This window comes from Solanum verrucosum, unplaced genomic scaffold, assembly GCF_900185275.1.
Source record: "Solanum verrucosum unplaced genomic scaffold, falcon-dt-bn FXZP01000303.1, whole genome shotgun sequence".
NCBI classification, from domain to species: Eukaryota; Viridiplantae; Streptophyta; class Magnoliopsida; order Solanales; family Solanaceae; genus Solanum; species Solanum verrucosum.
In genome coordinates this window covers 922,584-936,388 of record NW_026019911.1, presented here as the reverse complement: position 1 = coordinate 936,388, position 13,805 = coordinate 922,584, and the positions used below count along the sequence as shown (strand labels likewise).

At 32.0% G+C, this 13,805-nt stretch overlaps 1 pseudogene; it reads right to left on the bottom strand.

The window, feature by feature from the left end:
- Window positions 1-6,947: 6,947 nt before the first annotated feature.
- Window positions 6,948-8,537, bottom strand: LOC125821983 (uncharacterized; annotated as a pseudogene).
- Between the last annotated feature and the right edge of the window lie 5,268 nt (window positions 8,538-13,805).

Here is a 13,805-nt window from a genome sequence, read left to right as displayed (position 1 = left end):
TAAGCCAGTCTCTGAAATTTACCCTCTGGCGCCCCGCGCCACTCAGAGCGCCAGGGATGCCAGGTCTTCTACTTTTTCCCACTTCTTTCCGTACTAGTTCCCTTGAAACGTACCTATGTTTTCTAGTTGATTTCTCCACTATAAGGTACGAATAAACAACATGAAATCATCCATAAACATGAGATCATGAGCCTTGAATCCATAATTCAATTCAAGGAAGGTTAAGAGTCAAGTTAAGAGAAGTTAATAGAGTTTTCCAAAAGTCTTTCGCAAATGTTTTCACTTTGTTTTAAGACTTGAGTTTTGAGTTGAGTAAAGTGTAAAGGTTGAAGTTCATTTCTTCACAAGAGTATATATGGGGACTATGTATTCCCAAAGAGTTTAAAATGTTTTCACATTTAAATAAGAAAGGAAACTTTGATTTCCACAAGAGCCTTTTAGCTAGTTTTTAGTAAAGAGTAAATGCTTTCACAATTAATCAAGAGAGAAAACTTTGATTTCCAAGAGGAGCCTTTGAGCTAAGTTTTGAGAAATTATGTCAAGCCAAAGAAATAAGTATGTTTTTAAACATAAGATCTAGTATTATATTTTGGGAGTAGTATTGAGCACCGATATAGCGGAGAGTTCAGATAACTCCCAGCCCCTATAAACCATGTAGCCACCATGGGTAGACAAGGGGTCATACATTTTAGATGATTCCTTAGTGCTTTTTGGCATAGACTAGTGGATCCACTTAGTAGTCAGGTTCTATACCCTCGACAAGGTATAGGACGACCCTGGTAGCATGAGGCAAAATGATGTATCATCACAATAACTCTTAAGTGATGGTTGTCGGTTAGACAAACTCCCACATCAATATTATTTTGTATTTTTATATACATTTCAAAGTTTATATTGTATCTTTGCATACATACTGAGTTACTATTGTATTTATAAATACAAAGAGTTGTTATCCATGTTTTAAAAAGCTTTTCATTATATTGCATTTATATTATTTCTTTATATTGAAATGAGTTCAGTTCAGTTTAGTTGAGACCAGGTTTGTTCTTTCAGTTCCTTTCAAGCTTATGTCTTATTTTAGTATTCCTCTTGCATGCTCGTACATTGAATGTATTGACACTATTTGGCCTGTAACGTTGTTATGATCAGATACAGGTAACCAGGATCAACATCCAGCGCTTCGTTGATCCAGTTGAGCATTTATAGTCTTGTGGTGAGCCTCCTTACTTTTCGGAGGATCCCTATTTACATTGCTTTAGTAGTTATTAGTTGTTAGGATGTTCGGGGGTCTTGCCCCAACATCCATCTCAGTTTTAGAGGCTTCATAGATAGACAATTAGTTAGTTCATTTGTCTTTACCTTGTTATTGACTTATGTTTTGAGACTTGAGTTGTCATTTTGGCTAGTGAATGTTATCTTAATAGATTCTCAGTTATCTTTGAGTTTTAAGTTTACTTCTAAAAGTACAGTTATGATGAGTTAAGTCTTTCACTGAGTAAGTAAGCCAGGCCAAGGGTTCTCTTAGGGCCAATAATGGTTATCGAGTGCCAGTCCCGCCCATGGGTGTAGGCTCGGGGAGTGACAAACTTGGTATCACAGACCAGAGTTCAAGAGTCCTAGAGAGTCTATGAAGCCGTGTCTATAGAGTCCCAGTTATTGGTGTGAAGCGCGCCACATCTATAATTAGGAGGCTGCAACATTTAGGAAATTTCTTCACTTCTTTCATATTCATTTCGTGCGTTAGAGTTTATCTCTAAAGAGTTTCTTTCTAACTCGTTCTTGTGCGTTTCTTTCAGATCATGCTTCCACGAAGAGTTGTCAGAGGTCGTCCGGCTAGAAGAAATGTTGAACCATAGGAACAAGGAGTACCTAATGCACCAGAAGTGCAACCCCAAGGAAAGGTCACCAATGCCGAATTCAGTGAAGCTATTCGGATGTTGAGCCAAGTTGTGACCAACCAAGCTAGGAAACAAAGAGGGAATCAGCAGGAAGTGGCTGACACTTCAAGGATCCGAGAGTTCTTAAGGATGAACCCACCGAGCTTTACTAGTTCAAGTGTTACTGAGGATCCAAAGAATTTTGTTGAAGAGCTTCAGAAGGTTTCTGAGATCATGCATGTTGCTGATACTGAGAGGGTGGAACTAGCTGCATACGAAATGAAGGGTGTCGCTAGGATATGGTTCGACTAATGGAAGAAGAACTGAGCTGATGGAGCACCACTTGTGAGTTGGGCTTGTTTTGAGGAGGCCTTCTTGAGGCGTTTCTTTCCCCGAAAACTGAGAGAAGCAAAGGTACGAGAGTTCCTCACTCTTAGGCAGGATTCTTTGAGGGTTCATGAGTACAATTATGATGAGTTAAGTCTTTCACTGAGTAAGTAAGCCAGGCTAAGGGTTCGCTTGGGGCCAACAATAGTTCTCGAGTGGCAGTCCCGCCCAGGGTGTAGGCTCGGGGGGTGACATTATGGATGGTTCTGTAAGGGTTCTAGAAAAAAAGTTCCTAGAAACCATATCACCAAAAAAATCATGAGCTTACACAAATGAAAAATTAAGAGAATCGCCAAATTCCTATTGAGCGGACCCTAAATACTAAAAAATGGTGTGAATCATGATGAGGTTATATGAAATGTTCCATGGGTCCATACGGATGGTTCTGTAGAAAAAAGTGACTGGAAGTCATATGACCAAAAAAACTATGGGCTAACGCACACGTACAACTAAGAAAATTGCTTAATTTCTTTTGAGTGATCCTAAATGCTACAAAATGACATGGATCATATTGAGGCTATAGAATTTGTTCGCCAGGTCCTTACGGATGGTTTTATTAAGGTTCTGGAAGAAAAGTGCCCAAAACACATATCACTAAAAATTAATGGGCTAAAACATACGAAAATAAAGAAAATCATTTAATTCCTATATAATATGTGGCCCTTAAATGCTTTGAAATGTGGTGTGGATCATGGTGAGGCTATAGAAATTGTGTCTCAAATCCTTACGTATGGTTCTGTAAAGGGCTTGGAAAAAAGTGTCCGAAAGTCATATCACCAAAAATTTCATGGGCTAACACACATCAACAACTAAGAAAATTTACTAATTCATATTAATTGACCCCTAAATGCTAACAAAATGGCATGGATTATGGTGAGGCTTTAGGAAGTATTCCTAAGGTGCTTATGGATGGTTCTATACATATTTTGTAAAAAGATCCCGAAAGCCATATCACCAAGAAATCTATGGGCTAACACACAAAAATTTCGGAAAATCATCTTATTCATGTTGAGTGGCCTCTAAATGCAAAAAAATGGTATGGATCATAGTGAGGCTATATTAATTGTTCCTCAGGTAGTTACAAATGGTTCTGCAAAGGTTCTCGAATTAAGTGCCCGAAAGTTATATCACATAAAATCCATGCTTTAACACATACGAAAAGCTGAGAAAATTGTTTAATGTCGGTTGAGTGACTCCTAAATGCTAAAAAAAGTGACATGGATCATTGTGAGACTATAAGAATTGATTCCCATGTCCTTACCGATGGTTCTATGAAGGTTCTGGAAGAAAGTTCCCAGAAGCCCTATCACCAAATAATCCATGGGTTAACATACACAAAAATCTGAGAAAAATTGCCTAATTCATGTTGAGTGGCCCCTTCATCCTAAAAAATGTGATATGGATCATGGTGAGGCTAAATGAATTGTTCTCCCGATCCTTATGGATGGTTCTGTAAAGGTTCTAGAAAAAAAGTTCCTGGAAGCCATATCACCATAAAATTCATGGGCCTACACACATGAAAAACTGAGAGAATCGCCTAATTCCTATTGAGCTGCCCCTAAATACTAAAAAATTGGTGTGAATCATGGTGAGGTTATATGAAATGTTCCACGGGTCCATACAAATGGTTCTGTAAAGGTTCTGCAAAAACAAAGTGACTAAAAGTCATATCACCAAAAAACCTATGGGCTAACGCACACGTACAACTAAGAAAATCGCTTAATTTCTTTTGAATGATCCTTAATGCTACAAAATGACATGGATCATAGTGAGGCTATAGGATTTGTTCCCCAGGTCCTTACAGATAGTTCTATTAAGGTTCTGGAAGAAAAGTGCCCAAAACACATATCACTAAAAATTAATGGGCTAAAACATACGAAAAACAAAGAAAATCATCTAATTCCTATATAATATGTGGCCCTTAAATGCTAAGCAATGTGGTGTGGATCATGGTGAGGCTATAGAAATTGTGTCTCAAGTCCTTACATGGTTCTATAAAGGGTTTGGAAAAAAGTGTCCGGAAGTCATATCACCAAAAAATTCATGGCCTAACACAGACGCAAAACTGAGAAAATTTACTAGTTCCTATTAAGTGACCCCTAAATGCTAACAAAATGGTGTGGATTATGGTGAGGCTGTAGGTAGTATTCCTGAGGTGCTTACGGATGGTTCTATATAGATTTTGAAAAAAAATATCTCGGAAGCCATATCACCAAGAAATCTATGGGCTAACATATGAAAATTTCAGAAAATCATCTTATTCATGTTGAGTGGCCTCTAAATGCGAAAAAAGTGGTGTGAATCATGGTGAGGCTATAAGAATTGTTCGTCAGGTCCTTACAGATGATATTTTATATGTTCGAAAAAAAATTCCTAGAAGTCATATCACCAATAAATCCGTAGGCTCACACACAAAATACTATGAAAATCGCCTAATTCCTATTGTGTCCCCAAAATGCTAAAAAAAGTGGTGTGAATCATGGTGAAACTATATAAAAATTGTTCCTCTGGTCCTTATGGATTTTTTTGTAAATGATTTGGAAAATAACTGTCCAAAAGTCATATCACCAAAAAATTTATGAGTTAATACACATAAAAAAACTGAAAAATTGCCTAATTCTTGTTGAGTGTTACCTAAATGCTAAAAAAAGGGCATGAATCATGGTGAGACTATAGGAATTGTTCCCACGTCTTTATGGATGGTTCTTCAAAGGTTTTGAAAAAAAATTACCTGGTAGGCATATCTCCAAAAAATCTCTCTCTATATATAAAAACTTTATCAGATTTTGATATGTCCAGATACATGTATCTCGAGATATATACATGAGGTTGATATATATATATATATATATATATATATATATATTGACCTCATGCATATATCCCGAGATAAATGTATCTGGACATATCAAAAGCTGATAAAGTTTGGGCCTAATATACCCATAAGGGGTGCTAGCTAAATGAGTTGGCCCATTAGTTAATGTAACCCTAAACCCTAACTCAGTCTATATAAATGCCATTACATGAGTTGGAAAAATAACTCTAAATCGTCTAGAGAACGGTGAGAGCTATTTATTTGGGGTTTCATTTCTTGTTTGAGTGATGTTGATAAATAATTTGTATTTGTGATGTCATGATCTTGAATTTGTGAGTTTTTTAATATTCTTTTCATTGTTTTTATTTTAATTTAAAATTTGATCTTTTGTTTTTGGGGATTTCTTTTTTGATATTAGTGATTTTGATAAATCATTTATCGTTGTGAATTAATGATCTTGATTTATTTATTTTTTTTAAAAAAACTAATCGTTCTTTCCAATGATTTTTCCAATAGAATTTGTGTCATTTTCAAGGTTTATGTGATCCATGTCTTTTATACATGAACTTAGTACATATCATGTTTCTTGATTAAACAATTTTTTATATATTAAATTTCTTGTGTGATCAATTTGATTCATTATGGTTCAACATTTTCCTTTTTGTTTTCTTTCTTGTCACTTTTTATTTTTAATTCATTATATGACAAATTTCTTTATTTTTTATGGTTTTTTTCTATGAAATTTGATTAATTTATGTTTAATATTTTTGTACCATTTTACAAGAAGTGCATAACGAGGAAGATATCAAAAGATAAATGGAATGTTTGTCCAGAATGCAATATGGATTTAGGTGTTTCCCCCTTGCAGAAAATCAGGTATATATTATTCTCCACTTAAAATATTTTGAATTGTTAATTATAGTGATGTATATCTTTTTTTTTTATAGCTTCCAACATGTAAGTTTTATTGAAAAAGCATGAAAATTGTATTCAGAAAATGGAACGGATAGAGTTATATACTTCTTTCGTCTCATTTTATTGTGGATGTGTTACTATTTGGGGACTCAAATAATATTTTCTTTGACTATAGTTTTCTCCCAAAAAAAAACAAATATTTTGAATCATTCGCTATATTGACTTACAATATTTTTCGTGTAGTTTCCAAATATGTAATTTTATTTTTAAAAATTTGAACTATTTGTACCCGAGTTAATTAAAACCATAATGTGGAAATAAGTAGTACAGAAACACAACTAGTTTTATATGACCTTGACAAGAGCACTTATGTCACTGGCAATAGAGGCGGAGCTATCATTTTAAGTTTAAGGATTCTGAATTCTAAAAAACAAATCAAATCCACTTATTAGGTTATGGATACATTGTTTATATTCCCTCCATCCTATTTTATGTTAAAGTGTTACTGTTTGAGGAGTCAAATATTTTTTTATAAAACATATTTTGATTCATTAGCTATGTTGATTTGGAGTAGTTTTCTTGTAGGCTTTATATATATACACATTTCATTTTTATAAATTTAAAGAATTTATATCTGAATGCATAGTTTCAATCCTTATAATTTCACATATTATAAGTAAATTTTCAAATACAAGAGTCTAGCTTATGTCGAACCAGTAGGAAGAACTGTAATTCTGTTCCTTGTATATATATGTGTGTGACAAAATAAGTACCGATACAACCTTATAATGATCAATTCTATTGGCCTGATCACAAAGTGTATGGGATCAAAGACATAATTTCAAGTAAAAGAAGAGAATTAATTGAGCTTGGACTAATCAAAAAATCTTATAAAGGCAAACCCAAAAAGTTAGCTCGTAAGGATATTTATCTTAATTATAGTGCTGACATGCTCATTGATAATCCACAATCGCCTCCTCCTCCTGCTCCTGCTCCCGTTGTTGTTGCTACAGGTTCAAGGAGAAAGGAGGAATCAATTTCTTCCATAGTAAATACTACACCACTTGTTGTTGGTGATCAAGTTTCGATTCAACACACTCTATCTCTACCTCTTCCCCTTCCAGTACTACTACTCGATATGTTGTGTTTTTTCGAAACTTGATCATCATCAACAAGTAGTATAGCATTTACGATAGAAGAACTTGATTTCTCCATTATCCTTGAACTTGTAGAACAACAACAACAGTAGGAGGAGGAGTAGGTGATGGTGGAGTATCAATGAGCATGTCAGGCCTTCTATCAATATCCTTACGAGCTAACTTTTTGAGTTCGTCTTTTTTGGATTTTTCGATTAGTCCACGCTCAATAAATTCTCTTTTTTTTACTTGACACTATGTCTCTGATCCCTTGCACTTGGTGATCAGGCTTGAAAATTAAGCATTATAGAAAGTCATATCAATTATTTTTCACACACACACATATATATATATATATATATATATATATGTACAAGGAACGAAATTACAGTTCTGTCTACTTATTTGACATAAACTTAGAGTCAAAATCTTCTACTTGTATTTGAAAAATTTACTTATAATATGTACTTCCTTTATCTCAAATTATGTGAAAAGGTATGGAGTACGAAGATTAAAACATCTTATTTTGACTAAAAATTTGAGTATAAATTCTTCAATTTTTTAAAATAAAAGTGTATACACAAAAAGTACTACAAATCAACATAGCGAATGAATTAAAATATCTTTTAAAAGAAATTGTTTGACTCCTCAAATAGTAACACTTTAACATATAATAGGATGGATAGAGTATAAATAATGTATCCATATAACATGAACCAAATGGAAAAATAAAGCCAAAATCAAAAGACAATGTCCGACTTTACATTTTGAAAAAGAGTGGTGTCTAGGTCAATTTCGATACAACCTTAACTTGTTTTATTAAGTACATGTTAGTTTTCATCAACGTAGGAATAAAGAGAACTCTAATCACCATAGACATATAGAAAAATAATCTAGGGTTGCATTAAAAGTGTATTTTTGTTCTTACAATTTAAGCCTATAGTCAACATAAAGAAAGTCAAAATACTTAATTTCACTATTGTTTCGGATAAAAATTCTTCAAACCTTTTTTAAAAATAATTGCATATTTGAAAAATATTGTAAGTCAAGATAAAGAATTATTAAAAATATTTTTTGAAAAATTATTGTGAATACTATAGTCGAATAAAAAAATTGTTTGACTCTCTAAACAATAACATCTTCACATAAACTAGGACGAAGGGACTATATAACTCTCTCTGTTCCCCGTTATCTGATACAATTTTCATGCCTTTTCAAATAAAATTTACTTATAAGAAGTAAGAAAAGAAATAAATCGCAATATATAATAATTCAAAATATTTAAAAGACGTATAAAAAATCGAAAATAGAGAATATATATACCTGATTTTTTTTGCGAGGGGCGACACCTAAATCTGTATTGCATTCTGGACAAACTTTCAATTTCTCTTCTTTTACCTTCCTCATTATGCAATTCTTGCAAACTGTAAAAATTATTAAACATAAATTACTCAAATTCCATTAAAAATACTGATATATAATAATTATTTTTTCATCAAAAAATGATATATAATGAATTAAGAAATAAAAAGTGAAAAGAAAGAAAAGAAAAAATGTTGGACCATATTGCAAAACTCACCTCTTTTAATCATAAAATCCCAAATTAATAATGCATAAAAATATAGTAGTGTTGTAAAACTCAAGAACAAAAGAACAATATAAAGATGAAGATAAGAAGAACATAAAACAAGAGGAACAATATAAGATAACTTTCTTTCTTTCAAGTGTTTACCAAATCTTCAAGTGTATACAATATGAACCCTTATGCCTCTATTTATAGTGTAACATAGAGACATACAAAAGGTTAGTCATAAACATGAATATAATGGAGGAGGTTATGTAGGTGAAAGTTTAAAAGAATAATGGTCATAAAGGTGGAGGTTATCTTCATAATAGAGGGAAGTAATGGAGATAATTAGAACAACATTTCTTGAGAGTTTTATCATGTTGAATTTATCAAAGCTTGAGTTCGTGGAACTTGATATTTCTGGAAATAATTACTTGTCATGGGTATTTGATGCTGAAATTCACCTTGACGCGAAAGGTCTTGGTGCCACTATTACCGATGGTAATACAACGTCGAGTCAGGACAAAGCAAAGGCAACGATTTCCTTCATCATATCTGGATGAAGGATTGAAGGTTGAATACCTTACAGTGAAAGATCCACTTGAATTGTGGACTGATTTGAAGGAAAGGTATGACCACCTTAAGGCAACGGTATTGCCAAGGGCTCGTTATGAATGGATTCACTTACGGTTACAAGAATAATGGTCATAAAGGTGGAGGTTATCTTCATAATAGAGGGAAGTAATGAAGATAATTAGACATAGTAACATCTTGGTGTAGTGGACATCCATATCATAATATTTTATAACACTCCCCCTTAGATGTTCATAGATAATGTGCCTCATTAAAACCTTACTAGGAAAAAATCACGTGAAAAGAAATCCTAGTGAAGGAAAAAGAGTACACATATCTTTTGATATGCTTTGAATGTTACCTCGTTAAAAACCATACCACGAAAACCCAATTGGGATAAAACTATGGTTAAGGGAAAAGAGTACTACGCATATTTTTCTCCCCATGATAAAAACTCTACTTGATATCTCGGTGACGATGCATTCTAATCTTATATCACAACTTCTCAATTGTTGATGTTGGCAATCCTTAGTGAATAAGTTTACAAGATTATCACTTGAACGGGTCTTTGAACGTCTATCTCACCATTTTGTTGAAGATCATGTGTGAAAAAGATTTTTGGTGAAATATGCTTTGTCCGATCTCCTTTAATGTATCCTTCCTTCAATTGAGTTATATATTATATTCGAATATGGTGGCTGAAATATGTTTTTCCAAAGGAAAATCACATATTTTCTGAATATGATAGATCATGATGCCAAATAAACACACTCCCAACTTATTTATAGATCAAAATTATTTCTCCATGATTTGAAGAACTGGTTACTAATGTTTGATTCTTTGAATGCCAAGGTATTGATGTGCCTTCATATGTAAACAAATAGTTCATTTGCGATCGAGCTTTATGCGGATCAAATAAATATTCCGCATCTACATAAGAAAATCATTTTTGACTCGGAGATCGAGCATTTCATTTTTATTGAAGCTCATCTTTTCTTCTCAAAGAAAATGACACACCTTCTATGTGTTGAGTCACTTGCTTTATTAGTTTCTTGCCATAACTTGAATAATAATATGATAATCCCTTCACATAACTTTCGTAGTGTATATCAAATAATCTCTAGTATATGCATAACTAGGAAATCTTTAAGTGAACCAATTTCACTAATCCATGATATTTTTAATCATTTTCATGCATATATCCCGAGATAAATGTATCTGGACATATCAAAAGCTGATAAAGTTTGGGCCTAATATACCCATAAGGGGTGCTAGCTAAATGAGTTGGCCCATTAGTTAATGTAACCCTAAACCCTAACTCAGTCTATATAAATGCCATTACATGAGTTGGAAAAATAACTCTAAATCGTCTAGAGAACGGTGAGAGCTAGTTATTTGGGGTTTCATTTCTTGTTTGAGTGATGTTGATAAATAATTTGTATTTGTGATGTCATGATCTTGAATTTGTGAGTTTTTCAATATTCTTTTCATTGTTTTTATTTTAATTTAAAATTTGATCTTTTGTTTTTGGGGATTTCTTTTTTGATATTAGTGATTTTGATAAATCATTTATCGTTGTGAATTAATGATCTTGATTTATTTATTTTTTTTAAAAAAACTAATCGTTCTTTCCAATGATTTTTCCAATAGAATTTGTGTCATTTTCAAGGTTTATGTGATCCATGTCTTTTATACATGAACTTAGTACATATCATGTTTCTTGATTAAACAATTTTTTTATATATTAAATTTCTTGTGTGATCAATTTGATTCATTATGGTTCAACATTTTCCTTTTTGTTTTCTTTCTTGTCACTTTTTATTTTTAATTCATTATATGACAAATTTCTTTATTTTTTATGGTTTTTTTCTATGAAATTTGATTAATTTATGTTTAATATTTTTGTACCATTTTACAAGAAGTGCATAACGAGGAAGATATCAAAAGATAAATGGAATGTTTGTCCAGAATGCAATATGGATTTAGGTGTTTCCCCCTTGCAGAAAATCAGGTATATATTATTCTCCACTTAAAATATTTTGAATTGTTAATTATAGTGATGTATATCTTTTTTTTTTATAGCTTCCAACATGTAAGTTTTATTGAAAAAGCATGAAAATTGTATTCAGAAAATGGAACGGATAGAGTTATATACTTCTTTCGTCTCATTTTATTGTGGATGTGTTACTATTTGGGGACTCAAATAATATTTTCTTTGACTATAGTTTTCTCCCAAAAAAAAACAAATATTTTGAATCATTCGCTATATTGACTTACAATATTCGTGTAGTTTTCAAATATGTAATTTTATTTTTAAAAATTTGAACTATTTGTACCCGAGTTAATTAAAACCATAATGTGGAAATAAGTAGTACAGAAACACAACTAGTTTTATATGACCTTGACAAGAGCACTTATGTCACTGGCAGTAGAGGCGGAGCTATCATTTTAAGTTTAAGGATTCTGAATTCTAAAAAACAAATCAAATCCACTTATTAGGTTATGGATACATTGTTTATATTCCCTCCATCCTATTTTATGTTAAAGTGTTACTGTTTGAGGAGTCAAATATTTTTTTATAAAACATATTTTGATTCATTAGCTATGTTGATTTGGAGTAGTTTTCTTGTAGGCTTTATATATATACACATTTCATTTTTATAAATTTAAAGAATTTATATCTGAATGCATAGTTTCAATCCTTATAATTTCACATATTATAAGTAAATTTTCAAATACAAGAGTCTAGCTTATGTCGAACCAGTAGGAAGAACTGTAATTCTGTTCCTTGTATATATATGTGTGTGACAAAATAAGTACCGATATAACCTTATAATGATCAATTCTATTGGCCTGATCACCAAGTGTATGGGATCAGAGACATAATTTCAAGTAAAAGAAGAGAATTAATTGAGCTTGGACTAATCAAAAAATCTAATAAAGGCAAACCCAAAAAGTTAGCTCGTAAGGATATTTATCTTAATTATAGTGCTGACATGCTCATTGATAATCCACAATCGCCTCCTCCTCCTGCTCCTGCTCCCGTTGTTGTTGCTACAGGTTCAAGGAGAAAGGAGGAATCAATTTCTTCCATAGTAAATACTACACCACTTGTTGTTGGTGATCAAGTTTCGATTCAACACACTCTATCTCTACCTCTTCCCCTTCCAGTACTACTACTCGATATGTTGTGTTTTTTCGAAACTTGATCATCATCAACAAGTAGTATAGCATTTACGATTGAAGAACTTGATTTCTCCATTATCCTTGAACTTGTAGAACAACAACAACAGTAGGAGAAGGAGTAGGTGATGGTGGAGTATCAATGAGCATGTCAGGCCTTCTATCAATATCCTTACGAGCTAACTTTTTGAGTTCGTCTTTTTTGGATTTTTCGATTAGTCCACGCTCAATAAATTCTCTTTTTTTTACTTGACACTATGTCTCTGATCCCTTGCACTTGGTGATCAGGCTTGAAAATTAAGCATTATAGAAAGTCATATCAATTATTTTTCACACACACACACATATATATATATATATATATATATATATATATATATATATATGTACAAGGAACGAAATTACAGTTCTGTCTACTTATTTGACATAAACTTAGAGTCAAAATCTTCTACTTGTATTTGAAAAATTTACTTATAATATGTACTTCCTTTATCTCAAATTATGTGAAAAGGTATGGAGTACGAAGATTAAACCATCTTATTTTGACTAAAAATTTGAGTATAAATTCTTCAATTTTTTAAAATAAAAGTGTATACACAAAAAGTACTACAAATCAACATAGCGAATGAATTAAAATATCTTTTAAAAGAAATTGTTTGACTCCTCAAATAGTAACACTTTAACATATAATAGGATGGATAGAGTATAAATAATGTATCCATATAACATGAACCAAATGGAAAAATAAAGCCAAAATCAAAAGACAATGTCCGACTTTACATTTTGAAAAAGAGTGGTGTCTAGGTCAATTTCGATACAACCTTAACTTGTTTTATTAAGTACATGTTAGTTTTCATCAACGTAGGAATAAAGAGAACTCTAATCACCATAGACATATAGAAAAATAATCTAGGGTTGCATTAAAAGTGTATTTTTGTTCTTACAATTTAAGCCTATAGTCAACATAAAGAAAGTCAAAATACTTAATTTCACTATTGTTTCGGATAAAAATTCTTCAAACCTTTTTTAAAAATAATTGCATATTTGAAAAATATTGTAAGTCAAGATAAAGAATTATTAAAAATATTTTTTGAAAAATTATTGTGAATACTATAGTCGAATAAAAAAATTGTTTGACTCTCTAAACAATAACATCTTCACATAAACTAGGACGAAGGGACTATATAACTCTCTCTGTTCCCCGTTATCTGATACAATTTTCATGCCTTTTCAAATAAAATTTACTTATAAGAAGTAAGAAAAGAAATAAATCGCAATATATAATAATTCAAAATATTTAAAAGACGTATAAAAAATCGAAAATAGAGAATATATATACCTGATTTTTTTTG